Source organism: Diabrotica undecimpunctata, chromosome 7, assembly GCF_040954645.1.
Source record: "Diabrotica undecimpunctata isolate CICGRU chromosome 7, icDiaUnde3, whole genome shotgun sequence".
NCBI classification, from domain to species: Eukaryota; Metazoa; Arthropoda; class Insecta; order Coleoptera; family Chrysomelidae; genus Diabrotica; species Diabrotica undecimpunctata.
This window is the reverse complement of record NC_092809.1, coordinates 88150139-88177359: the sequence shown is the minus strand read 5'-3', so window position 1 is coordinate 88177359 and position 27221 is coordinate 88150139. Positions and strand designations below refer to the sequence as shown.

General features: G+C 30.4%; 1 protein-coding gene across 14 annotated transcripts in view; it reads right to left on the bottom strand.

Annotated features, from left to right (window-relative positions):
- LOC140445556 (bone morphogenetic protein receptor type-2-like) overlaps window positions 1–27221 on the bottom strand; it is an 872505-nt gene that overhangs the window by 567600 nt on the left and 277684 nt on the right. The window lies entirely within an intron of this gene.

Genomic DNA, 27221 nt, shown 5'->3' with positions numbered 1-27221 from the left:
TTCACAATCTAGATTGAATTGCTCTCTTCTGTTGATTCGCTTGTATTTGTTTTTCATTTTGTTCTAATGGAGATGGGCGCTTGAGCAAAAAGGTCTAAAAATAAGGTAAACAAAAACAGAGTATCTAAAGTGTGCATTTAAAAATCAACATTAGATATTGATATTGGATACCCTATACTATTTAAACAACGGAAATACTAAGATCACACGGGGAGAATAATATGGGTTATTTCTGGTTTCGTCAAAATTTACGCTGAAATTACTAACAAGAGAGTGCTCTCACTTCCACATGTTGAAATTGATATATAGTACCAACAGATGCTAGTCATATACCATCAGCACTAATAAAATGGAAACTATCAAATTAATGTCAATTTCATTTAATCAAACGTACTAACCTTAAAAATGATCATTTAAGAACACCTCAAAAATATTGACACTAAATTAAAAATAGCTTAACCGTTATAAAAGTAACAGAGCAGCAAAGCTCACAGCATGAGAATAGTGCCCCGTACTTTTATAAAGAAATTTGTTGACAGACAAATATTTATTTTTTTATATACTAGGTTCTAAGAAAAGTGTACTGAAAACGAATAAATATTATCTAACAAGTGTTTTATTCCAGTTTCATATGAAAGCACCAGATCTTAAATATTATAAATTTCGTCATAGGTGCAAATTATAAATGAAAACCAAATGATAGAGCATATAGTGAAATATAAATATCTTAGCCCTCTATTGTCCGACTTTTTTGTAAACTTGTTTGTTTATAAAATGTTTTAATTTGTATATGTGCTCAAATATCCATTTACAAAAACTAGTAATTTTTTTAGATTTTTTAAATTTCGTTTGGGGAGAGTTTTGGGAGTGTTTAGCAAAAACTAACGAATTAAGTTATATACTTATTTATTATGTCATTCAAAAAAACAAATATTTGTAGTTAGTTGTAAAACATAAAGCAACTTTACATTTATCGCACATTACTTTAGAAGTATTACAGCATCCTGGTTTTTTGCATCTTTCCTTTTTTTCAGAAATTACTGGCCAGTGGAAGGTTTGGTCAAGCCTAACTTCCTTTGGTAGTACAATAGCAGTAGATCCTCTCCTCTGTTTTTTTACAATTTCGTTCTCAATTTCACTGAGCCTGGGACGTCCTTTGTTTTTGATCTGATCATTGCTTGCTAACAGAACGCTACATAAGTGGGACTTATGTAGCGTACTGGTTTTTCTTTTTAATTTCAAAGTAATCGCAATCACGACGATGCAACAACTAGCTGTTAACAACAGCTAAATCCAGAAGGTGAAAAAATATTTTTAGATACCACTTTTTAGATCTTATGTCTGTTCGGTAAAGAGCAATTTATTATAAAATTGTACTGAATTTGGACAGCATACAATAATTCTTGATTTTTGTTTCTTATCCCACCTCTTGACTAACGAAGTAGGCTTAGAACCAACAAATGTACTAAGCAAATGAACCGGTTTATTATCGTACCACTTTAACGCTGTTTGTCTTATGCCATCTACTGTAGCGTGCTTTTCTTCTACAGTACCTCTGCCCTGTTTCTTCATATTCTTGTCATCAGAAAAATGGCAATAAGGCAATCTGTTTGGAAGAACAGTGCCCAAACATTGCAGTCCACGTTTTTCCATTTCAATCTGCAACTGAATGCCATTGAACCAGTTGTCAAAATATACTTTATAGTATTTGTTTGGTTTGATTATCTCACACAATCTTATTACTACATTACCGCTGGTGTCTACATTAGGTAAATGAAGGGGATCTTTAACAGTTCCTGTATATAATTCCCAGTTATAAACAATACCATTGCTATCACACAAAATAAATGCCTTGTATCCCCATTTTTTGGGTTTGTTCTTCATATATTGTTTTAAAGAATGTGCCTCTTTGAATGGTATCATTTGTTCATCAATACACAATTTTTCACTCATTGGAATACTTTGAAAATTTTAAAATAGACCGTTGATGAATGGTCTAATTTTGTATAACTTATCATTATTGTTGACCATATTTTCGTTATTATTGAAATGCGTTTTAGTTTTTATTTCTTCCCAGCGATTCCTAGATATAGTATCGACTATTTGAGCAATACGTGTTTCCTTCTGCCAAAATGATCTTGTCCTTGGCAAGCCATATATTGACATCAGTAGAACAGATCCAATAAATTGGTTTAATTCTGCTAGTGTCATATTCAATGGTTTATTTATATTCTTTTGCAGTGCATACAAATTACTTTGTTCTACTATGTTTTCCAGCATATTGGTAGATATCATCTTTTTAAAATAATGTAGAGGGGATTCCGGTTCTAATAATTTGCATGTTGGTAAATTACCTTTCCATTCTGGAATTGGAAATACTGTTCGAGAACCACTCTTCCACTGAATGTTTTTTACGATCATTTTTGACCTTTTGAGCACATTTTGTTCAGTGTGTTTTTCAGTTTTATCGGTATCGCCCTCATCTTCATCTTAGTCTAAATCTAAATTGGTATCCTGGTCTAAATTTGCTTCGTACAAATCGTCTTCATTTTCCATTTTATTTGATTCTGGATCGATTAATATCTGGGTACCTGGAAAATTTATTACTACTTTCTTATTATCACTATCAAAGTCAGAGTCTTTGGATTCCTCGGATATTTACTGCTTTTCCCGTAGAACGTTTTTGTATCCATCTTAAAGAAATAATTTAAAATAATATGGTAAAGTGTGGATTCAAAGCAACATACCTGTTTTTTATCACAGTACTGAAACAACACAATAAAATAAACAAATGTCAACGATAATCAATATCTAAATGCTGATATAATGCCTCTGTATGTATTTTTATATAAATTGTACACAATTTATAACAATAAATCACGATCGAAAATACAAACTAATAAGGCAGTCATGTCCATTTGACATACTGTTAAACATTTCCATATAGGTTTCGTCATAGGTTCATAGAGTGTATTAAAATGTATAACCAAATATTGCCTGAAATTAACAGAGGGCATACTGGAGTCGGAAATTGTTTTAAAAAAGTTTTCTGCATCAAAAACTCCTTTGTTACCTTGAGTACACACGGGGCTATGGAGGGTTAAAATAGCTGTATCGAGCGAGGATAAGGTTATTGATGAGGAAAAAAAGACCTATCGCTAAGGAAGTGAGAAAGTAATAGGCAAACGCAAAGAGCACTTTAATTACATTAAATGAAATATGCATTACAATCTATCATGACACACATATCTTGATACACATAAAACAAGACAATTAATAAACACGTTAAGAGAATCTTAAAAAATAATAACCAAAATTTAATTTTTAATACACAAAAGAAATAATGATATACAGAAGATACACAAATTAAAAAAACGTTATCCCCTTATTGTACGCAAGAGAGATACCTCTAGGAAAAATCAAAACGATCGAAAATATATACCAAAACAACACAATAAAAGTAAAAGTAGAAGAAGAACTAACCGACCCTATTGAAGGTGACAATGGAATAAGACAGGAATATTACCTGAGTCCTCTATTATTCAACCTGATTATGGATGAAATAATAAAAAATAAGAACTAAAAAAGGATACCAAATGGAAGAAAAACAAATTAAAATAATCTGCTGTGCAGACGACGCAATACTACTCTTTTAAAGTGAAAATGAGTTACAACGTATGCCGTACCAATTTCATATAACCGCCAGAAAATTTAATATGTTAATTTGCCCAAAAGAGACAAAATGCATGGTTACAACAGCAAATTTACTAAGATGTTAATTGGAGCTGGAAGGTCATATAATAGAACAAGTGTTCGAGCTTAAATATCTAGGCATCACATTACCTAGCTACGGAAAGCTCGAAACTAAAGTGGAAGACCCAGTGAATAGAGCAAACAGAGCCACAGGCTGCATAAATGAAACATTATGAAGAAATAAAAATATCGAAACAGAAACGAAAGGCAGAATTTACAAAACAGTCATCAGACCAATAATGACATACGCGGCAGAAACAAGATCTGACACAGAGAGGACAAAAAGGATATGAAACAGCAGAGATGAAAACACTTAGAAAAATTGATGGTAAGACACTATGGGACAGAGCTAGAAGTACAGATATACGACGTAGATGCAAGGTGAAGAACATCAAAAACTGGTTAAGAAATAGAAGAGTAGAATGAAACGATCATATAAGCCGAATGACAACAAATAAAACAATAAAGACGGCAAGAGACGGTTAACCCATAGGAAGACGATCAGTAGGACGACCACGAAAACGATGGAAAGGCAACTTACTGGAGGCACATTGAAAAACAGACAGTTATGTCTATATGAAAAGAAAAAGTAGAAGAAGAAGAAGATACACAGGATAACCATTAAAATAGTTGCAAGAAAGATAAAATAAATCATTCATATTAATGTAGAATAGCAGAGGACAGAGTATTTGTCATAGCTTTGGACAAGTACCCAACTGAAAAAAGAACACAGGTCGTTCAAAAAAGACGGAACTCTAGAAAGAAAATAGCATAGATTTAAAAAAATAAAAGCATAAACATGTCTTTTTCTACTTTTTTAATATTGAAGATACGTAAATAGTACATTGAATTAAAATGTAACCTTTGATATCTGTGATAAACCCATCACCTGAACAGTGGCGCCGATGTATGTAGTTAAGATTGTTTACACTTATTTTACCTGTTTATTTTTTTATTATCTATATATGAGTTGTGACAGATATCACAAACTTATTTATTTTCCACAAAGAGGTTCTTTAGAACCTAAAATTATTACTATACAAATCTGATTCGACATATCTTCAAAAAGTAATACACGGCATGTAAAATTTAAATTTTTAATAAAAAGTAAAAGATTACGCAGTACTTATGGGGTTTAAAAAACGAGCCTTTAGGTAGATTGAAGTACTAATAAGACCACCGCAATCGGGCATACCCCGGGTAATGATTAATTAATTAATCGGCTAATTCTTCAGTCACCCCTTTAATATGATTTTGTCAAATTGGTCCTTTTTAGGACCAACTATTCTAATAACATATGTCTATAACTGTTAAGGGTATATCTAAAAATCAAGAAACTTTACTTTATTTAAACTTATTAGACATATGAGCTAAACACGAATCTGACTAATTTCTAGTACAGGAAACACATATAGGGCCTAACCTAGGGTATTTGGTATATAGCTGATCGCTAAAAACCACATTATAGATATAGACATACTATTTCTATCGGAAAAAAAGCAAAGAATAACTCAAAGTAAGAAAGAACAAAACCAGTCAGCTAAGAGAACCTTTTAATGATTTTGAGCTTGGATCCACCATCTACATATTTAATGAAAAATAATACAAATACCGACATTGAGGATCTGAGCACAAAGCTTATTACGAAATCTGCACCAAAAACACTACAATGGCTTATCCAGATGATGAACAACTGTATTCAAATTAGGAGATACCCAAAGTCTAGAGACAAGCCAAAGTTGTTACCTTGCTTACCTGGCAAAAACTCAAACGACCACAAAAACCATCAGCCGAAATTTTTAGTTTGTCAGCTATTCAAAGTAATGTACATCACAAATACTAAATCAAAGATGGGTACGAAAAATATCGGGTATCAGTGGTGGTATTTTTCAAACTAAATGCCGCTTACGACACCTTAACTTACAGAATATTTTTTCAAAAACTATATGATATCCCCTTGGATAACAAACTCACTTATATTGTCTGCTTATGCCTACACAAGAGAATATTTTTTATATCACTCAATGGTAAGAATAGCAGATGAAGAACGGTCTCGCTTGGGGTAGCATAAAGGCACCTACACTGTATAACATTTACACAAACGAACGATCCATACCGGTAGATACTAGGACTTCTATTATATAGACGATACAATTTTCAGCCAAAACCCCTGAAAAGCTCGTGTGTGCTCCTTCAATTTCCCTAACATAGACGCTTTCACAAAACTGAACATCCAATAACGTCATGATTGTTGAACGTAGACTCCCTATAAATTCCTTGAAAATAGTTTGTATCGCACGGGGTCAGTCACAGATTATTGTTTAAAACTAAAAGGTAAATTGAGGACCAGAAATAATATTGTTCGCAAGCTTGTCAGCTAAAAATGAGGTGCACATCCTTCCACCCTTAAAACATAGACGCTTGCACTATATGCATCTGCCGCCGAATATACCTTGTTAGACAAATTAACCATTCTTTGTTTTTGTGCACACTACTACCAATTTTAACACAAAAATATCTATTGTAGCTCTTAACCATATTTATTTTGAGATAACCGTTCATCGAGATATCATATGTAGTACACAAATAAGACCAGAACTAAAATAATAAAAAAGCTTTATAAAAGATATCGCAGAAGATTGGATGAAATAAAATTAGTTTTTATTAATCGGATGCTTACATAAGACGTACAAAGACATACTCACGTAAACAAAATATATTACGAAATTTCTGTAATTAAAAAAAACATCGAGTTCGGCATTGAACTAATAAAATTATATTAAATAAAAGAACATTTTTAAAAATGCAGAAAAAATAAAATTTCCTATGCAAGCGAATATTCCATTAAATAATAAGCCCAAATCCTTTTGTATCTATATACCTGTTTTTAAAGAACCAGTTACCTTTTAGTACGTAGTTATACCAGGTAATAAGATATCCTCTGTTACTAAGTGTAATGCGTATTAGATTACACTGTCTACGAAGAGTAGATAAAAATAAGGAGCCCATATGAACCGTTCAGGGTATATGTTGAAAATATACGGTATAATCGCACAGTTGCCAAACTCTCAGAGCTTACTTAAACCGATAAACGTATGGTTCAAATATACATTGAAGAAGATCTGTACGACCCCTATAATATATAAATATATACACGTGAACTAAACGATATACATTTATGATACAGGGGTATTTACGGGCTCCAAAAAATTTTTAAAAATTATTAAACTCTACATGTGGATGAATCGACAGAACCAATATTATGGAATGGTCAAGTGAGCTCCGTATATCGGTATCCACTTGACCACGGAGCTCAATTGAACCTGAATTTTAACATGGGCGGAGTCCACTTTATGCCGTAGATATATATATATATATATATATATATATATATATATATATATATATATATATATATATATATATATATATATATAGAAGTACTTGTGATTCGTAATATATAACTGTTTTGGATGGGTTGGAGTCAATAAAAGGGCTATTGGTTAACTATTTTTTATCTCGAGCTTTCAATTGTGTTTACAAAAATAAATCAAATATAAAATAAATTTTGATTTAATTTTCCATATATCTGTTACATTTTTTCAGACATCTATCAATGGTGAATAAATCTTCTTCTTTTTTGTTACTAAACAAAAAAGAATTTTTAAACAATTTTTATTTTTGGCAATATAATTGTCAAAAATAAAAATTTTAAGTTGGCATTTATGACATTGAGGCTTATTTGTAATTGGTTACTATTTTAACTTATTTATAAATTCAATTGTTTTTGTATTAAAAAAAATGTTTTCAAAATTATACTAAAATTTCAGAGAAGCATTTATTAGATTAGGACATTTTTATATTAATTATTTGTGAGATGTATTAGCAGCAATTTTTATTTACTAAACTAATTTTATTTGGTGAGTTAACAAAAATTGTTTTTTCTTTCTAGTTCAACTTTGTAAGATATTTTGTCTTTCTTAGCAGCTCTTGATAATAATTGTAAACACAATTGAAAGCTCGAGATAAAAAATAGTTAACCAATACCCTTTTATTGACTCCAACCCATCCAAAACAGTTATATATTTTTTCCAAACGACTCACAAGTACTTCTTTTTTCTTCTACTCTATATATATATATATATATATATATATATATATATATATATATATATATATATATATATATATATATATATATTGATACGATTGGGGTTTATAGAAAATAATTTATAAGTTATATACTACATAATATTAGATATTAAAAGTATTTGGTTATTTTAATAAGTTATATACTAGAGAATTTTATAAAAATATATTTATGTGAGGGCAATTTTAAGAAATTAGCATATAATAATTGTAAAAAGTTGTATTTTAGTAGTTATGATTTTGTAGATATATTTAAGTGAGCCATGTGACTAGACAACACACTATACATACTCTCCAAGTGACATTTTAGGAATATAAAGTGGGGTTATAATAATAATGTTAGTTTAAAATGTTTAATTTATATATATTTAATGATTTAAATGTTTATTCTGATCTGAAAAGCCTAAATGTCAACAAAATTATCAATAGAACAATAACGAATTCTCCAGAATGCAGAATTTGACCTTTGTTTATGTTGGAACATTCTGGAATAATGATTATGTCGGTGGATCGAACAGATACTTTTTTCGAGAACATCCATATAGAAGAAATAGAACTAAATAGAACATGATTTCTTACCAGATGGTTCTGGAACATCCGAAAAGATATAAATACCCGTGATTTGGATTCAAGATGGCCAGTTTATTACGAAAGTTAGTAGAAGATAGACTTATTTAGTTAGTGAAGTCAATTGTTCAGAATTTTCAAGAAGTCAGACAGTTTTTAGTAAGGCAGTCAGAAGAGTTTTAGTAAGAAAATTAAAAAAGTATATTAGAAGAATATTGGAAGAAATTAAAATTATATTATGACTGGAGATTAGTATAAATCAACTTATAATAATTGGATATTGGTATATTGAAAAGAAGAATAAATATAAATGCTGTTTTGCTTGGTGGTTTATAAATGCTGGTGAAGAAAAATATATCTTAAATTGGTAGAAGCTGATAATTGGAAAAAGTAATTTCACAAAAACAAGGATAACCGAAGTACGAAGACATTCAGTGGTGATTAGAATATATATAGTGGAAAACAGTTCATTTAGGCATTCAGTGAAAGAAAGGTACAAAATTTTGTTAATATAATTTAGTTAGTGTCATAACAATTTCAATTTTGAAGATAGTTTGTTTAAATTTAACATTGTCTATAGAATTTAATTAGTTTCATAGGAATTTCAATTTAAAGATAGTTTATTTTAAATTTAGATTGGCTAGGTTAGATATATGTGTGTGTTTCATAGTAGTTATAATAAAGATAATTTAAAAAAGTACTTACAAACTAATTCTTTGAGAACCGCGATAAAAACCCTATATATTATATTATTAAAAATACTCATTGCTCATCATTCAAACAAACAAACACATCATAACAATTTTGGCATCCAACGCGGTGGCTCTCTATTTAAAAGAATTAGTTTGGGAAGATAAGTGCTCTCATATAATTAAATTAATTATCAGTAGAAAGAAAAAATTATGATTTTATTTTTAATTATATTTGAACAAGTAAAGTCTCAAAATGTCTCAAGGAAAGAAAGGTACAAGAAGCAAAAGGAATGAAGAAGATGTGGAAGTAGAAACACAACCTATACAAGAGGAGAGTTTAGTTCAAGCTCCACAAGATACTGCAGAAATTAATCCAGAAAGAGAGGAAAATGTCAATATGGCAGCTTTGATGTCATTAATGATGCAGATGAACAAGACAATAGAAGAGAATACGAAAAAAATGGAAGAGAATTCAAAAGAAGTCAAAGAAGACATGAAAAAAATGGAACAAAAATTGGAAGAGAATTATAGAAAATTAGAAAAGAAAATAGAAGATAATAATAATAAAATTGTAAAACAAATGGAAAAACAAATGGATAAAAAACTTGAAGCTGCAGAGAAGAAAGTAGCAAATGAAATAAAAAATATACAGCATGACTACAAGAAAAGGATAAAAAATGAGAGGACAGAAGTAAAGAGGATTATTCAAGATAATAAGATAGATATAGAACAGAAAATAGAGTTGCAGAAATGTAACTTAGAAGTAAAAATTAACGAAGACAGGAGAAACACAGAAGAAAAATTAGACGATATACAACAAAATATCCAAATAAATAGTAATCAAATAAGAAATGTGGAACAGAGAATAGATGATATTTCACAAATGAGAGACATAGGGAGACCCTACTTAAATTTAACAAATGAGACTGGGATTAAATTCTCTGGTAATATAAAAAATTTGCATCCTAGAGTAGGGGAAGAGGGGGCACAGTGTTACACGGGGTACAATGTTAAATTCTCCGCCATCTTCTTAAAGTTGAACTTAAAACCGTACCGTCGTCGTCGTAGTTACTTTCCGTTATTTGTTAACAGTAGGTGTGTTTGTAGACCGTCACTGTACATTTGAGTGAAAATATAAGTGTTTTTCTGTTTTTGTACCACCAAAGTAAGTAAATGATACGTATTAAAAACTGTTTTAACTCTTAGTAAATAAATATTACACATTGTATTGATATATATTACTATAAATGCGTCTTGTAGCTACACACTCGTAGGACTAACATAACCCCAAAAATTCGTGACTCGGCAAAAATATTATTTGAATGTAAAAACGTCGTTCGGGGCACAGAGACAACTTATGAAGGGGTACAGTGTTACACTACTTAGGCGTGGGGAACAGTGTGATATTTCATTTTTTGCTAGAAAAACAATGAAAATATGCATGATGTACAATACTAATTTTGTACTAAATTGCATATGGTAGTAGTAAGATGTTTTATTTACTTTTGTATTTTTATTTCAGAATCAAAATGGTTCGTAACAGAAAATCCATCAGAAAAATAGCCTCATTTACCCATGATACAATGAAAACGGCCGTTCTTAATGTAGTTAATAACGGATGGTCAGTAAGGGCAGCAGCCATTCAAGCTAATATAATTCATATGACTCTAAAAAGATATGTTGATAAATACAAAGCTTTGTCTGAAGAAGAGCGAGTAAATTTCAGATTTACGCCAAACTATGAAATAAATCAAGTTTTCTCGAAAGAGCTAGAAGATCAACTAAGAGATTATTTGATTATAGCTTGTAAAATGCACCATGGCTTAACCAGAAAGAATGTAATGCAGTTTGCATATGAATTGGCTGTGAAAAATAATCTTAAGTTTCCAAATTCATGGAACGAAAATAAACAGGCTGGAGTAGACTGGTTGTACGGTTATATGAAACGATACTCCCAGCTATCCATAAGAAAACCTGAGGCGACTAGTCTGAGTCGTGCAACCAGTTTCAACAAAACAAATATTAACGAATTTTTTGACAATTTGGTAAGTGCTTTTAAAAAATTTCGCAATGGTCCAAGTCCAGAAAATATCTACAATTTGGATGAGACAGCACTTACCACTGTTCACAACCCTCCAAATGTAGTAGGTCCGAAAGGCTTAAAACAAATTGGACAAGTAACTTCAGGTGAAAGAGGGGTATTGGTGACGGTATGCTGTTTTATTAATGCAATAGGTAATTCTGTACCGCCCTTCCTTGTATTTCCCAGAGTTCATTTTAAGGACAGAATGTTGAAGGGAGCACCTCCTGGATCTGCAGGAGCAGCAGTAAAAACAGGTTGGGTCAACGGAGAAGTCTTCATCGACATATTGAGACATCTCCATCATTTTACAAAATCATCTTCAGAATCTCCCATACTACTAATTTTGGATAACCATGAGTCGCACATTACAATTGCTTCATTGGAATTTTGTAAGTCTAACGGAATTATACTTTTAACTTTACCCCCACACACAAGCGGAAAACTTCAACCTTTAGATAAAGCATTATATAAGTCATTAAAAACTCACTTTAATAAAGCCTGCAATGATTGGATGATAACTAATCCTGGCAAAACAATAACTATCTATGAAATAGCTGAACTCTTGGGCAAAGCATATCCACTTGCGTTTATTCCAAACAACATTATTAGTGGATTTAAGTCAACTGGAATTTGGCCATTGAATCGGCAGATCTTCTCTGAAGACGATTTTCTAGCATCTGCAGTAACTGACCGACCGTTTCCCGTAGAGCAGATGACAAATGAAACAGCTACGTTACCAATAAAACAAGTCGTTACTGAAACGCCTGATATAGCACCACAGCTAGTCAATAATGAAACTGCTGAGATAAAAACACATCAAATACCTGAGATAATGCCTGTGGCAACTGCATCATTTCAGCTGCCTTCATGTTCGGCAATATCCTCAGAAGTTCCGTCAACTTCATCATGGTTGTCATCGCTAGTCTCTCCAGAACAAGTTCGCCCTTTTCCTCGAGCAGAAGATAGAAAAGAAGGAAGAGGAAAGAACCGAAAACGTAAAAGTCAAATATTAACAAATACACCTATTAAAGACGCACTAATTGCTGATCTAAAAGTAAGGCATGAGAAGAACGCAACTAGAAAACGCGGTGAAATAAACACGTCAAAAAAATGTGGTAAAACAAAAATGTCTGTCTTACATAAAAGGATTCAGAAACAGACATCAGCGTCAGAAGACGAAGAGTCGCCTAATAAAGATGAAAATGACAGAAAGCGAAAAGAAGTTGTAAAAAGAAACGTTTTTCAATCAAATACACGTAAACTTCAAGATATGGAAGATTCTTCTGACTCAGAGAAATCGGAAGAATCTTTCTCTTGTGCTGATAGTGAATCAAGTATGGGATCGTTTATAAGTCATGACGAAGAGATATCCCAAATGGATTACGACGATAATAAAGAAATAAACGTTGGCGATTATGTTCTCATTAAAGAAGGTATCTCAAAAGGCATAGAAATATTGTCTATAGGACATATTATTGGCAAAACTGAAACTACAGTGAAAGTTACCTATATCCGTCGTTTATTTCCCAAGTTCACATTTATTTCCTCGAATGAAAACTACGTATTTAATGTCTCCCAAGTTGTTTTAAAATTACCAACTCCCAAACCTTCAGGCCAGACAGCACGCAGAAGTGAAATGCTGGTGTTTCCCGTAGATTTTCAAAATTATTATAATGTATTAAAATAAATTTTATATTATTTGTATGTAGAGTTACGACAAATAAATGGTATTTAATATAAAATTCTCATTAATCACTTCAGTATTCCTTGTGTAACAGTGTACCCCATAGTATATAACACTGTTCCCCACTAGTGGGGCACAATGTTACAATTGTATTTTCTCTACAAAATCGTTTTTACCGACTAGTCATGTAAGTTTTTCCTATAGTTGATTATATAATAGTATGCGTCAAATCCAAACGAGTTCTAAAATATTAAAAATTTTATTTTTAATGAAATCCTGTCAAAATGACATCAAATAAAAACATTTATGTAACACTGTGCCCCCTCTTCCCCTATACATAAATAGTTTAAAACATAAATTAAGATTTGTGAATAATATTAATGATATTAAAGATTATATTAGAGTGACATTAAATGACAATGCAGCAACTTGGTTTGCTAGTATTGAAAATGATTTAGATAATTTTCAAACATTTGAAAATAAATTTTTAAATTATTATTGGGGTGAATTAGAGCAAGCCAAGTTTAGAGAAATTCTATATTTTGGAAAGTATAATCACAATTTAAAATCAAATATGGTAGATTATGCATTGAAACTGATAACAGTTGCAAAATATTTAGAACCACCACTTAGAGAGGATGAAACAGTCTTTAATGTATCTAGACATTTTGATGCTGATGTGGTGCAAACAGTAACTACAAAATATTCAAACAATAGATAGTTTTATTAATTTTATTCAAAGAATACAAAGACGCAATATGACAAGTAATAATAACAACAGAAAAAACAATAATAACTTTCAATATAATAGAAATGATAATCAACAATATAGACAATCATATAACAATAATACTAGATATGGTGATAGTTTACAAAATTTTAATAATAATAACAGTAATCAAAATAGACAGAATTATAATAACAATCCTAGTTATAATAGACATTTAATAACATAACATTTTAATAACAGTACTAATAATAATAAACAAGATTTTAACAATAGAAGAAATACAGAGCGACCTAACTATAACAGACAGGTAAATTGTGTTCGAAGGAATAGAAGCTGCGAAGACAGGGAACGAAGTAGTACAAGGCAGGAAAATATGAGTAGAAGTCATAGTAGGGAAAGACATAGGACATCAGATCCAAGTGGTCAGATACAATCTGACAATTCCAATAATCAAAATTTTGTGCAGTAAACTTTCTGAATTACAAGTTAGGCCATTGCTATTATGAAAAACCTTCTGAATTTATTTCTCTAGATGAAGATAAAATTATTGAATCTATTAATTTAATTTATATAAATGCTTTGGCCAAAAATAAAATGATTAAAATTATGATAGATACTGGTTCAGAAAGTACTTTAGTCTCGGAGAATTTTATTTTTAATACATTAAAACTATCAGATATAATAAAGATTCCAAAAATTAAAATTGTTGGTGCAAATATTAAGAAATTGGGTGAAATTGATAAACTAGCCAATTTTAAAATTAATATTCTTAATAAAGAAATTAATATGCAAGGATTTATTGTCAAGGATTTATGTGTTGATATATTAATGGGAAATGATAAATTGGAAAAGAAGAAAGTAAAGATAGATTTTGAAGAAAAAATGGTAACTTTGGAAGGGCAAATAATTAAATTTATGCAGAAAGATGAGGTAGAAGAAGGAATAAGAGTTGATAGGATATTATTAAAAGAAAATAATGATGTTTATGAAGAAGAAATGTATTTTGATGATAGGGATATGTCCCAAAAGAATGTAAAGAATAATTATTGTAGTGAATATTTAAGGAATGGAAATTTTAAGCAGATGGATGCCTACGAGGTGGAGTGCGTAAAATTGGAAGCAAGGAATAGTGAGTACATAATGAAGAATAATTTTATTTGTAAAGAAGAAGATATGATGAAAGTTTTAAATTGCCCTGAAGAATATAAATCAATGGTCATTTCCATATTGCAGCAACACAAGGGACTTGTCAGTAAAGAAAATAGAATTGCACAAAATTATGTCCATAGTATAAAGGTTAAAGAAGAAAAAGATTTTAAAACAAAATCATACCAAATACCATATAAATACAAAGAAGAAGTAAACAAAACAATTAATAATATGTTAGAAGATGGAATACTAGGAAGAATTACAGGAATGTCATTTTTCACTAAAATCGATTTACAGCATAGTTTTTGGTTAATACCTCTAGAAAGAAAAAGTAGACAGTATACAGGATTTCAGATAGATGGAGTAGTATGTCAATTCAAAGTAGTACCATTTGGACTTCAATCATCTTGCAGTGTTCTATGTAGATGTCTTCATGATATTTTGGATCAATATGAACATTTTGTAATTCACTACATTGGTGATATATTAATTTTTTCTAAAACGGCTGAAGATCATGAGAAACACCTAAAAATTATAATAAACAGATTAGATAAAGTTGGACTAAAAAATAAATCAAGAAAAATGTACATTTTTTCAAAAAGAAGTAATATATTATAAACTTAACACTAATTATAAAAACACTAACAGCTTACTGATATATCCATTTTATTCAATAGACTTGATTTGTTAAATAGATGGTAGATTTCATTATTTTGAATCAATTTGACATCATACTTGTTGTCTTGTACATATGGAAATTATTTTGTACCCTAAAAATCATAATTTGGGGTTAGATACTAAATAGATTTTATAAATAATTTGCTAAAAATGTCTTTCTAATATAATAAAGTGTTAAACTTACCAATTCATATAGATGAAAGCCTGTTGAATGCAAAACCTATGAAATAATTCATAGGTTTTGTCTATAAATAAACATAACACAATAATATATGATTATGTTTATTTTCTCATATAATAGCCTCCATTGCTTTATTTGACATGACAGTTTGACATAGACAGCGAACAGGGATGTATTTAATAGAACACATTTTAAATAAAAAAAAATTGAATTATTAATTTATTAAATTTAATAAGGTATGAGAAAATTAATATTTAAAAAAATAATAAGTAAATTATTTATTTTAAATATTATTTTGGGGTATTGATACGATTGGGGTTTATAGAAAATAATTTATAAGTTATATACTACATAATATTAGATATTAAAAGTATTTGGTTATTTTAATAAGTTATATACTAGAGAATTTTATAAAAATATATTTATGTGAGGGCAATTTTAAGAAATTAGCATATAATAATTGTAAAAAGTTGTATTTTAGTAGTTATGATTTTGTAGATATATTTAAGTGAGCCATGTGACTAGACAACGCACTATACATACTCTCCAAGTGACATTTTAGGAATATAAAGTGGGGTTATAATAATAATGTTAGTTTAAAATGTTTAATTTATATATATTTAATGATTTAAATGTTTATTCTGATCTGAAAAGCCTAAATGTCAACAAAATTATCAATAGAACATTAACGAATTCTCCAGAATGCAGAATTTGACCTTTGTTTATGTTGGAACATTCTGGAATAATGATTATGTCGGTGGATCGAACAGATACTTTTTTTCGAGAACATCCATATAGAAGAAATAGAACTAAATAGAACATGATTTCTTACCAGATGGTTCTGGAACATCCGAAAAGATATAAATACCAGTGATTTGGATTCAAGATGGCCAGTTTATTATGAAAGTTAGTAGAAGATAGACTCATTTAGTTAGTGAAGTCAATTGTTCAGAATTTTCAAGAAGTCAGACAGTTTTTAGTAAGGCAGTCAGAAGAGTTTTAGTAAGAAAATTAAAAAAGTATATTAGAAGAATATTGGAAGAAATTAAAATTATATTATGACTGGAGATTAGTATAAATCAACTTATAATAATTGGATATTGGTATATTGAAAAGAAGAATAAATATAAATGCTGTTTTGCTTGGTGGTTTATAAATGCTGGTGAAGAAAAATATATCTTAAATTGGTAGAAGCTGATAATTGGAAAAAGTAATTTCACAAAAACAAGGATAACCGAAGTACGAAGACATTCAGTGGTGATTAGAATATATATAGTGGAAAACAGTTCATTTAGGCATTCAGTGAAAGAAAGGTACAAAATTTTGTTAATATAATTTAGTTAGTGTCATAACAATTTCAATTTTGAAGATAGTTTGTTTAAATTTAACATTGTCTATAGAATTTAATTAGTTTCATAGGAATTTCAATTTAAAGATAGTTTATTTTAAATTTACATTGGCTAGGTTAGATATATATGTGTGTTTCATAGTAGTTATAATAAAGATAATTTAAAAAAGTACTTACAAACTAATTCTTTGAGAACCGCGATAAAAACCCTATATATTATATTATTAAAAATACTCATTGCTCATCATTCAAACAAACAAATACATCATAACAATATATATATATATATATATATATATATATATATATATATAAAAAATGTGCACTCGTAAGTGAAAGGGATATTTTCGGTCAATTTTATCAATCCAAATTGACCGAAAATATCCCTTTCACTTACGAGTGCACATTTTTTATATTAAATTAAACGGTCATATTCCTTAAAAATATATATATATATATATATATATATATATATATATATATATATATATATATATATATATATATTGTTATGTTTCTTCTTTCCCAACCAAAGAAAAATAAATAAAAATATCCATCGAAATAAAATTTCAAGATATCAATATAGACAAATTGTATATAGTAATTTAAGATAATATTTAGTGTAGATAAGAATAGAAATTTGTTTGGCAAACGACCTTTTTTCCGTTGCAAACAAAATTATCAAAAAACCTTTGTTTAGAATTAGAAGACATTTTACCTGAAGTTAATCTTTTCATTGTTTGTAGAGTCGAGTATTAAATGACCATATTCTAATCTTTTGAAATATGTATAAATAATGTATTGAAAAAAACCAATTTTAAAGTAAGCTATTTAGTTTTCTCTGAAACCGAAATTAGGCTTTTCCAATATCATAGTAAACACAATTTAAGCTTTTTGATTGGACGGTCGTTTTTAAATGGGAATTTGGGAGTCGATGATGAGACAGGAGAAGTCAGTCATATTTTGGTCATCGAAAGGAAACAGTCGTGTGTCTCAAGATAGGGTGTGGTTCGTGAGTTTGGATACCGGCGTAACGAAAAGAAGTGAATAGTTTGAAGAAGGAGATAACAAGTAGATTAAAAGAGGTCCTTGTATCTACCGTGGGCATTTTTATAAAGTATATGTGAAAGTATTCTTACGGCATCAAGTTGACAAAAGGAGGTCCTGGTGTCATAAATAAGTAGCGGAGTTTGGAGAAGTGAATCAGGTGTTTTTTGTGTAGTCTGCAGGAGGTTTGCAGAGACGTAAAGAAGGAGCCGAGGTGCCAAAAAGGGGAGATCACATCTTTGAGGAGACTGGACTTTTCTGGGTATGTTCCAACATACAACTCAAGAAGAAAATAAACTGTAAGTGTTTGTACAATTGAATTTTATATCTGTGAAGGATCGTTTCGAGATCATGGTCATTAGCATTCAAATTTAAGAACTGAGGTTTTGTTAGGCTAATCAAAAGTTTAAAGTTTTGTGGTTTCTTTTTTTCAAGTAAAGAAAATTTTAAGTAAAATTGGTTTTTCACGTAATATAAATGTATGTAGCTTTATAATCTTATTATCATAATAATTTGATTTATTTTCTTGTATGCTGATTGATAAGATAACGACAGAATTTAATAATTGTTTTATTCGTTCATATAAAATAAAGAAACGTAAATCTTTGTAATATAATATATTTGTATTATTATCCTTTCTTCTCTCCGATAAAAGACAACTAGAAAATCTTTTGAATCCATCGAACACAGGTAATATAAGGATTATTTTACTTTTGATAACAGATAAGTTATAATTTTTTTATTGGCTCAATAAACTAAGTTTGAACTCAAAATAAACAATCATAACAAATGGCCCCCAACGTGTAAGGCGTAGAAAGTATTTCTAGTTAAAATTTAAACGGATAGAGAAAGAAAGCAGATTGATTGAAAATTTATTTGCCGATGGTTAAAGTTTATAATATTTGCTTTTATGACATTACATTTCAAATTTCTCTAGGTACAAATTTTTACATGATATAATTTATGATATTTGATTGATTTTTACAACTGACAAAAGTTTTAAAATTTTATTGCATTTATTGGAATTTATTGCATTTGGGATAAGAGGAAAAGTTTTCGTCTTTGCAACATTACTCGAATTTCATATTTGGCGGGGATATTATTGCACAAATTTCAAAGCTTCACATTTGGCGGGGATAAATAATCTAACGAACATGTCGACCACAAGGAGTCAAAGCAAAATGCAAGAAAGGAAAGAGGATAAGATAGAAGAAACAATTATTGATGAAGGATCGGATAATGAAGGAAATGCGACAATAATGGAGGAAAGAAAAGAAACAGGGATGCTGGAAAAATTATTAGCAATGATGCAAATACAGACACAAACAATGAATGAAACATCAAAGAAAATGGATAAAATGGATAGAAATCAACAAGAAACATCACTAAAAATGGAAGAAAACCAACGGGAAACAAAACAAACAATGAGCAATATAGAGCAGCGTCTGGAAAACTATGAACAGGAAATTAGAGGATGTGTTGAGGGGATAAAGAAAGAACTGATACAACAAATAGAAGAGATTAATGAAATTAAAAATGATATGAAAGAACAAGAAATGAGAATTAAAGATAATTTGGAGGAATTAGAAAGCAAACTTGAAAATGTAATGAAAGAAGACAAGAAAGAAATAGAAAAACAAATTGAGGATATCAGAAAACAACGAGAGATGGGAGACAGGAGAGAAATACTCATCCAAAGTCCGGGTGACATAAAAATACAGTTTGGCGGGGACGTAAAAAAATTACACCCAGTAATTTTCATTAACAATTTAAAAAAGAAAGTACGACATATCGGTAATTTCGAAACAGCAAAGGAAACGATAAGGAACCATCTTAAAGATGAGGCAAGTTTATGGTTTGATAGCAAAGAAGAAGAATTACAAAATTGGCAAACATTTGAACAAAAATTTCTGAATTATTTCTGGGGGAAAATACAACAGATAGAGATAAACAAGGAATTACAAAATGGGAGATACCAGGATAGTATGGGTATATCAGAAAAAACATATGCCCTACAACTATACAACAATGCAAGACATTTACATTACAACTATTCGTCCGAACAGCTAGTGGAACTAATAGCCAGACATTTTGAAGATACGTTAGAAGATCACATAACTCTACAAAACTACAAAGATATTGACAGTTTATGTCAATTCTTACAAACACGAGAAGCAAAATTAGGAGAAAGAAAAATGAGGAGAACGCAAGAAAATTATAGACAACGAGAAAATCAAGACTATAGAGATAGAGGACAAAACTTTAGGAGAGAATACACAAGAAGAGAATTTGTCCCGAGGAGGGAAAACGAAAGTAGAGACAACGGAAGAGTAAATTATGAACAAAGAAATCGGCAATGGAACGAAAACAGATATCGAGAGAACCAGAATAGAAACAACACTCGCACATATCAGGAAAACCGAAATAATAATAGAACGAATGAACCGGAAAATCGCGGAAACCGATACGGGTCCGAGAGACCAAGAGAAAATAGAAGAGCGGTCAACAACACACACATAGAGGAATATGAGGATGAGAGACAAAGCGACAGAAATAGAAGCGAACAAGAACAGCAAGCGTCTTTTTCACGAAGGCGCTCACTAAAGACAAAGAAACAAACAGGAATTTTTTGTCACCCGAAGGAATTTATTAAATTGGCAGAAAATAAGGACAAAATAAGTGGAGCAAATCTGAAATTTGTAGATGGTTTTATCAACGAGACACCGATTAAAATTATGATTGATACTGGATCGGAAATGACACTGATCAACAGAAAACTAATAGAGGAAGTTAATTTAACGAATTTAATCTACAAAATACCACGGGTAAATTTGTTGGGTGCAAATAAACGGACATTGGCAACGATAAATGAGGGAATACGAGTGAAAGTACGATTGGATAAGAAATTTTATGCACTACAATGTGTTGTGATGCCAAACATGTCGCATGATATGATCGTAGGAGTGGATGAATTGGCAGAAAAACATGTGGTGATAGATTTCAAAAATAACACGATGAAAATCACAGAGGGAAAAGAAGAAGAACAGGACAGGCAGGAAAATGCACGTGGGAAAAAGAAAATTGATAATTCGGAAAAAGAACAAACAGTGGAAATGAATTTGGCAACGAAGCGAGGACAAAGAAGAAAAGGAAGAAAACTTAAGAAAAGGATAAAGGAAGTCACTACCGGAGATTCCTCAAAAGAAGGGATAAGCCCCGAAGAAGAAAAAGAAATAGTGTCAACAAAGGAAAAGGAAAAGGATATGATTGAAACAGTGGTATTTAAGGAAGAGATTGATGAAAAAGAGGAGGAAAAATGTGCGATAAATATGTGTCAAGAATCTGAGGAAAAAGAAAGAAAATTGATATGTGGAGAAGAAAAAGAAAATGAGGTGAGTCTGATGTTAAAAGAACATGAAACTTTTATAAATGAGGAAAATAGAGTGGCAAAAAAGCACCAACATTCTTTTGAGGTTAAAAACTTGGGAAACTTTCAATCGAAGACGTACCCGATCACATATAAATATCGACAACAGGTGAAAGAAGAAATTAAAAAAATGTAGGAAGACTATTCTTTATTGTTTTTGCATAGAGAAAAATCCCTAAATAATTCAGTAATTTTTATCGTATGCAAAGGCGGGGATTTGTTATGTTTCTTCTTTCCCAACCAAAGAAAAATAAATAAAAATAACCATCGAAATAAAATTTCAAGATATCAATATAGACAAATTGTATATAGTAATTTAAGATAAGATTTAGTGTAGATAAGAATAGAAATTTGTTTGGCAAACGACCTTTTTTCCGTTGCAAACAAAATTATCAAAAAACCTTTGTTTAGAATTAGAAGACATTTTACCTGAAGTTAATCTTTTCATTGTTTGTAGAGTCGAGTATTAAATGACCATATTCTAATCTTTTGAAATATGTATAAATGATGTATTGAAAAAAACCAATTTTAAAGTAAGCTATTTAGTTTTCTCTGAAACCGAAATTAGGCTTTTCCAATATCATAGTAAACACAATTTAAGCTTTTTGATTGGACGGTCGTTTTTAAATGGGAATTTGGGAGTCGATGATGAGACAGGAGAAGTCAGTGATATTTTGGTCATCGAAAGGAAACAGTCGTGTGTCTCAAGATAGGGTGTGGTTCGTGAGTTTGGATACCGGCGTAACGAAAAGAAGTGAATAGTTTGAAGAAGGAGATAACAAGTAGATTAAAAGAGGTCCTTGTATCTACCGTGGGCATTTTTATAAAGTATATGTGAAAGTATTCTTACGGCATCAAGTTGACAAAAGGAGGTCCTGGTGTCATAAATAAGTAGCGGAGTTTGGAGAAGTGAATCAGGTGTTTTTTGTGTAGTCTGCAGGAGGTTTGCAGAGACGTAAAGAAGGAGCCGAGGTGCCAAAAAGGGGAGATCACATCTTTGAGGAGACTGGACTTTTCTGGGTATGTTCCAACATACAACTCAAGAAGAAAATAAACTGTAAGTGTTTGTACAATTGAATTTTATATCTGTGAAGGATCGTTTCGAGATCATGGTCATTAGCATTAAAATTTAAGAACTGAGGTTTTGTTAGGCTAATCAAAAGTTTAAAGTTTTGTGGTTTCTTTTTTTCAAGTAAAGAAAATTTTAAGTAAAATTGGTTTTTCACGTAATATAAATGTATGTAGCTTTATATTTTATTATTATCTATATCTATTATTATCTATATTATTATCTATATTTATATCATAATAATTTGATTTATTTTCTTGTATGCTGATTGATAACATAACGACAGAATTTAATAATTGTTTTATTCGTTCATATAAAATAAAGAAACGTAAATCTTTGTAATATAGTATATTTGTATTATTATCCTTTCTTCTCCTCCCGATAAAAGACAACTAGAAAATCTTTTGAATCCATCGAACACAGGTAATATAAGGATTATTTTTTGATAACAGATAAGTTATAATTTTTTTATTGGCTCAATAAACTAAGTTTGAACTCAAAATAAACAATCATAACAATATATATATATATATATATATATATATATATATATATATATATATGTATTTTCTAAAGATGTGAAACAGTTGTATTTATTCATTGTAAAGAAGTTTATTGCGGGCTGCAGTTAAGTTTATTGATGGGCTGTTTGAAAAGGTATTTATTTATAGCCACGACCGGACTAAAAACGTAAAAAAACACGTTTTTGGATCTTATTTTCTCTCGTTATAACCAAATTTGCTATAGACGGTTATAGTTCAATAGAAATTTCACGGGACATCTAATGTATCTCGTTATAAGCGAAACCTTGTAATAACCGTGTTCGTTATAGAGGAAGAATACTGTATATGATAGAATGATACTGGACTATTTAAAGCAGTTAAAAATAACAGAGTTCTTAAAATTGCAGAAGCAATAGTTTATGTTATCCTTGAAAATACGATTTATACATTATGTAGTTGGAAAAAAATGTAAGTACAGCTTTTTTGTTTTAACGTATATCATTGATAATAAAAGTAAACAACTCTTTTATGTTTTAATAATATTTCATTGACAATAAAATTAAATAACTTTTTTTCAAAAACGCCATTCAAACAATATTTATTAGCATCTTATGTTGCTCCGAATGGCTTCACTATAGGAAGTTAATGGTTTAGAAAACTACAGATTCATATCACAGTATGCACAGTATTATGATTGTCTGATATAACGAGATCGGCTTATAACGAGGTAATTAGTCTGTCATTTCAGTTCTCGTTATAGAGGGAGTCTACTGCATTTCGTCTCGCAAATATATATATATATATATATATATATATATATATATATATATATATATAAATATATATATATATATATATATATATATATATATATATATATATATATATATATATATACAATACAAAACTCAAATATTTGGGTGTGCAGCGGAAGATAGGACAAAGAAGTACTCTTTTTAGTTAACCAAGCTTTCGCAAATCTTTATTTGCATCATCAGGGTGCTACAATAAACAAAATTAGTACAAAATACAGAAAAGAATTATTTTGCATCTTACACTAATTGAGGTTAGTTGTCGTGATGTTTATTAAATGAAATGTGCAACTCATTTGATCCCTACAAATGATGGCGAAAACTATCCAAAATTGTTTTTAAAAAAACGTTCTTTAACAAATACATATTTAAAACACTTTAAAACACATATACAATATATAGGTCACACCTCCCAAAAAGTTTCTAGCCGCTTGACTCTTCACAAGAGTGACATTAGGTTACACCCTGATAGATGTTCTCTAGCCACACATGCTAACACAACAGGGCACTCTTTCGATTTTCCAAATGTAAAAATCCTATCCACGGAGAGCAATTATTTAAAAAGATTGTTTCTCGAGATGGCTTTCATTTTTCAAGAAAAAGAAACTATTAACAAAAAGACAGATACCAATAATTTAAGCAACCTATATTCATTATTGTTAACTTTGGATAAACACGAATCTACTAACACAGACAATTCATCATCAACAATATAAGTTTTATTATATATGAGATATACAGTACCTCTCCTACTTGTTCTAATATAAGTCTTTTTACCTTTTCTGTTTCAAGAAGTTCAGCGTCTATCAGGTATACTATTACCTTTACATTGTTATCATTAAGATCTAACGTTCTATCGTTTTAAGTTGGCAGTAACGAATTCACAACCAATTCTTTTGTTTCTGATAAGAATGTTTATAACCTAAATTTTATATTATGACATGTTCTGTAATTATTTTAACATAATTTTATTTGAGTGTTCTTGTATATGTGTTTTAAAGTGTTTTAAATATGTATTTGTTAAAGAACGTTTTTTTAAAAACAATTTTGGATAGTTTTCGCCATCATTTGTAGGGATCAAATGAGTTGCACATTTCATTTAATAAACATCACGACAACTAACCTCAATTAGTGTAAGATGCAAAATAATTCTTTTCTGTATTTTGTACTAATTTTGTTTATTGTAGCACCCTGATGATGCAAATAAAGATTTGCGAAAGCTTGGTTAACTAAAAAGAGTACTTCTTTGTCCTATCTTCCGCTGCACACCCAAATATTTGAGTTTTGTATTCTATTTGATCAGCGTTGATGACAAGCGTTTATCGCTTTTTCAGTATATATATTATATATATATATATATATATATATATATATATATATATATATATATATATATATATATATATATATATATATATATATATATATATATATATATATATATATATATATATATATGAAAATCACTAAGTTCTTGGGAAGAACTGCGTTGAGAATTTAAAGTTTGAAGTTTCGGCACCCATTTTAAAGCCATTTTCAAGATGGATACGGTTCCGTTCGAGTTCGGGGTCTCAATCTGCCTACTCCCCTCACTCGTGACGTACCAGAATCGTGTTCTGGTACGTCACGAAAATGGCTCCAAAATGGGTGCCGAAACGTCGAGCTTTAAATTCTCAACGCGGTTCTTCCCGAGAACTTAGTGATTTTCATTTATTTGACCGCGAAAATCTATATAATATATATTCATTCTTTGATATATCAACTTTTTTTGCCATCCCTGGTCTGGTTGCGACTATTCGTGAACTGATGCATATCAGTAGTTCAAGAGTTATTTCCACAAGATCATCCTAAACGTATAGGATTTTTTGCTTGCCTTTTAAAAGAAAATAGCCGGGACGTAAACTTGATATTTTATTCAACGATTAAGCAATTTTTCCAAGAAATAGAATTACTTATCATCAAAATACTTATGTCTGGACCGATCTAAATGCTAATGGTAAAAAAATGCGTCACCATCAAAGTAATATCTTGGCCACGTTATGAGAGGGGATAAATATGTGATGCTATAAACCATAATACAGGGAAAAATACAGGGAAAACGAAGTATTGGAAGAAGACGCATCTCCTGGGTCAACAATCTGAGAAATTAGTATAATTGCATTTCCGTCGACTTGTTCAGAGCTGCAATCTCAAAAGTGAAAATAGCTGTGATGATTACCAACCTCCTTAGAGGAGACGGTACCTAAAGAAGATCAGAGTAAACGTTTGACCTGGAATTTTCAGTAATTATTTAGTAGGGCAGTATTTCTTCTCGATAGTTTAAACAGAGAAAATGATTTATAGTCTGTAGCTGTATAAGCTGTAAAGACAAAAATGAATAATTTTGAGTATTAATTAGTGCATTTTTGAAACCAATAGAGCGTTATGAGGGGCAATAACTGGAGTAACCTCCAAGTGCGTCCAATTCCAAATTGTTAGTTATAATTTTTTATGACACTTTTAGAGTGCAAAAACGGTGTTTTTTGATTATTTTTATTGTATCAAATCAACATCATCATCAGTTGTGACCACTGGAGGGCCATGGTCGCTCGTTGGGGTTTCTATGCTCTAAAATTTTACATGGTGTGGAGATCAGATACACGAATAACTTTTAAAAACGTACAACGTATGCCACAGTATGTTTTCATTTGCCGAATGGCTTGTCTTTTCTAAACTAAGTGGTTATTTCTGCAATTAATTTCTTCATTCAAATTGCCGCCATTGGTTATGTGTCTGCCTAGATATTTCACAGTGATTTATTTGTGGGTGTTGCTCTTCCAAAATTAAATTTTGTTGTTCTCCTTGTATACACATTTGTTTTTTTTATATTTACGTCTAAGCCCTATTTCTGATATTTCTGAATAAGTTTTCGTGCCATATATTCTAAATCTTCGTAGTTCCGAGCCAAGAATATTTATCTGTTTGAAAGGCATAGTGTGTACAATGTGGTGTCGTTTAGAGAGATTCCATACCACTACATTTCTTTTTGCACATCTTTAGCGCTTGCTCCAAGTAGATCTTAAACAAAGTCCGGGATAGACACCATACTTGTTTGAGTCCTTTGTTCATCAAAAACCCTTTGGATATCTCTTCATCATCATTAGTTGGCGCTACAGCTCTTCGTGAGCCCTGACCTGCCTTAAAACATTCTTCCATCCTCTTACTCCAATCCTCTTTCCTTCTATCCGCAAGGATCACTTTCATCTATCCGCATAACGTTATCCACCCATCTTAGGCGGTTTATTTTGATGAGTTTTTATTTAACTACTTCGTTTCGGGTTCTTCCAATGATCACGATATCATCAACATA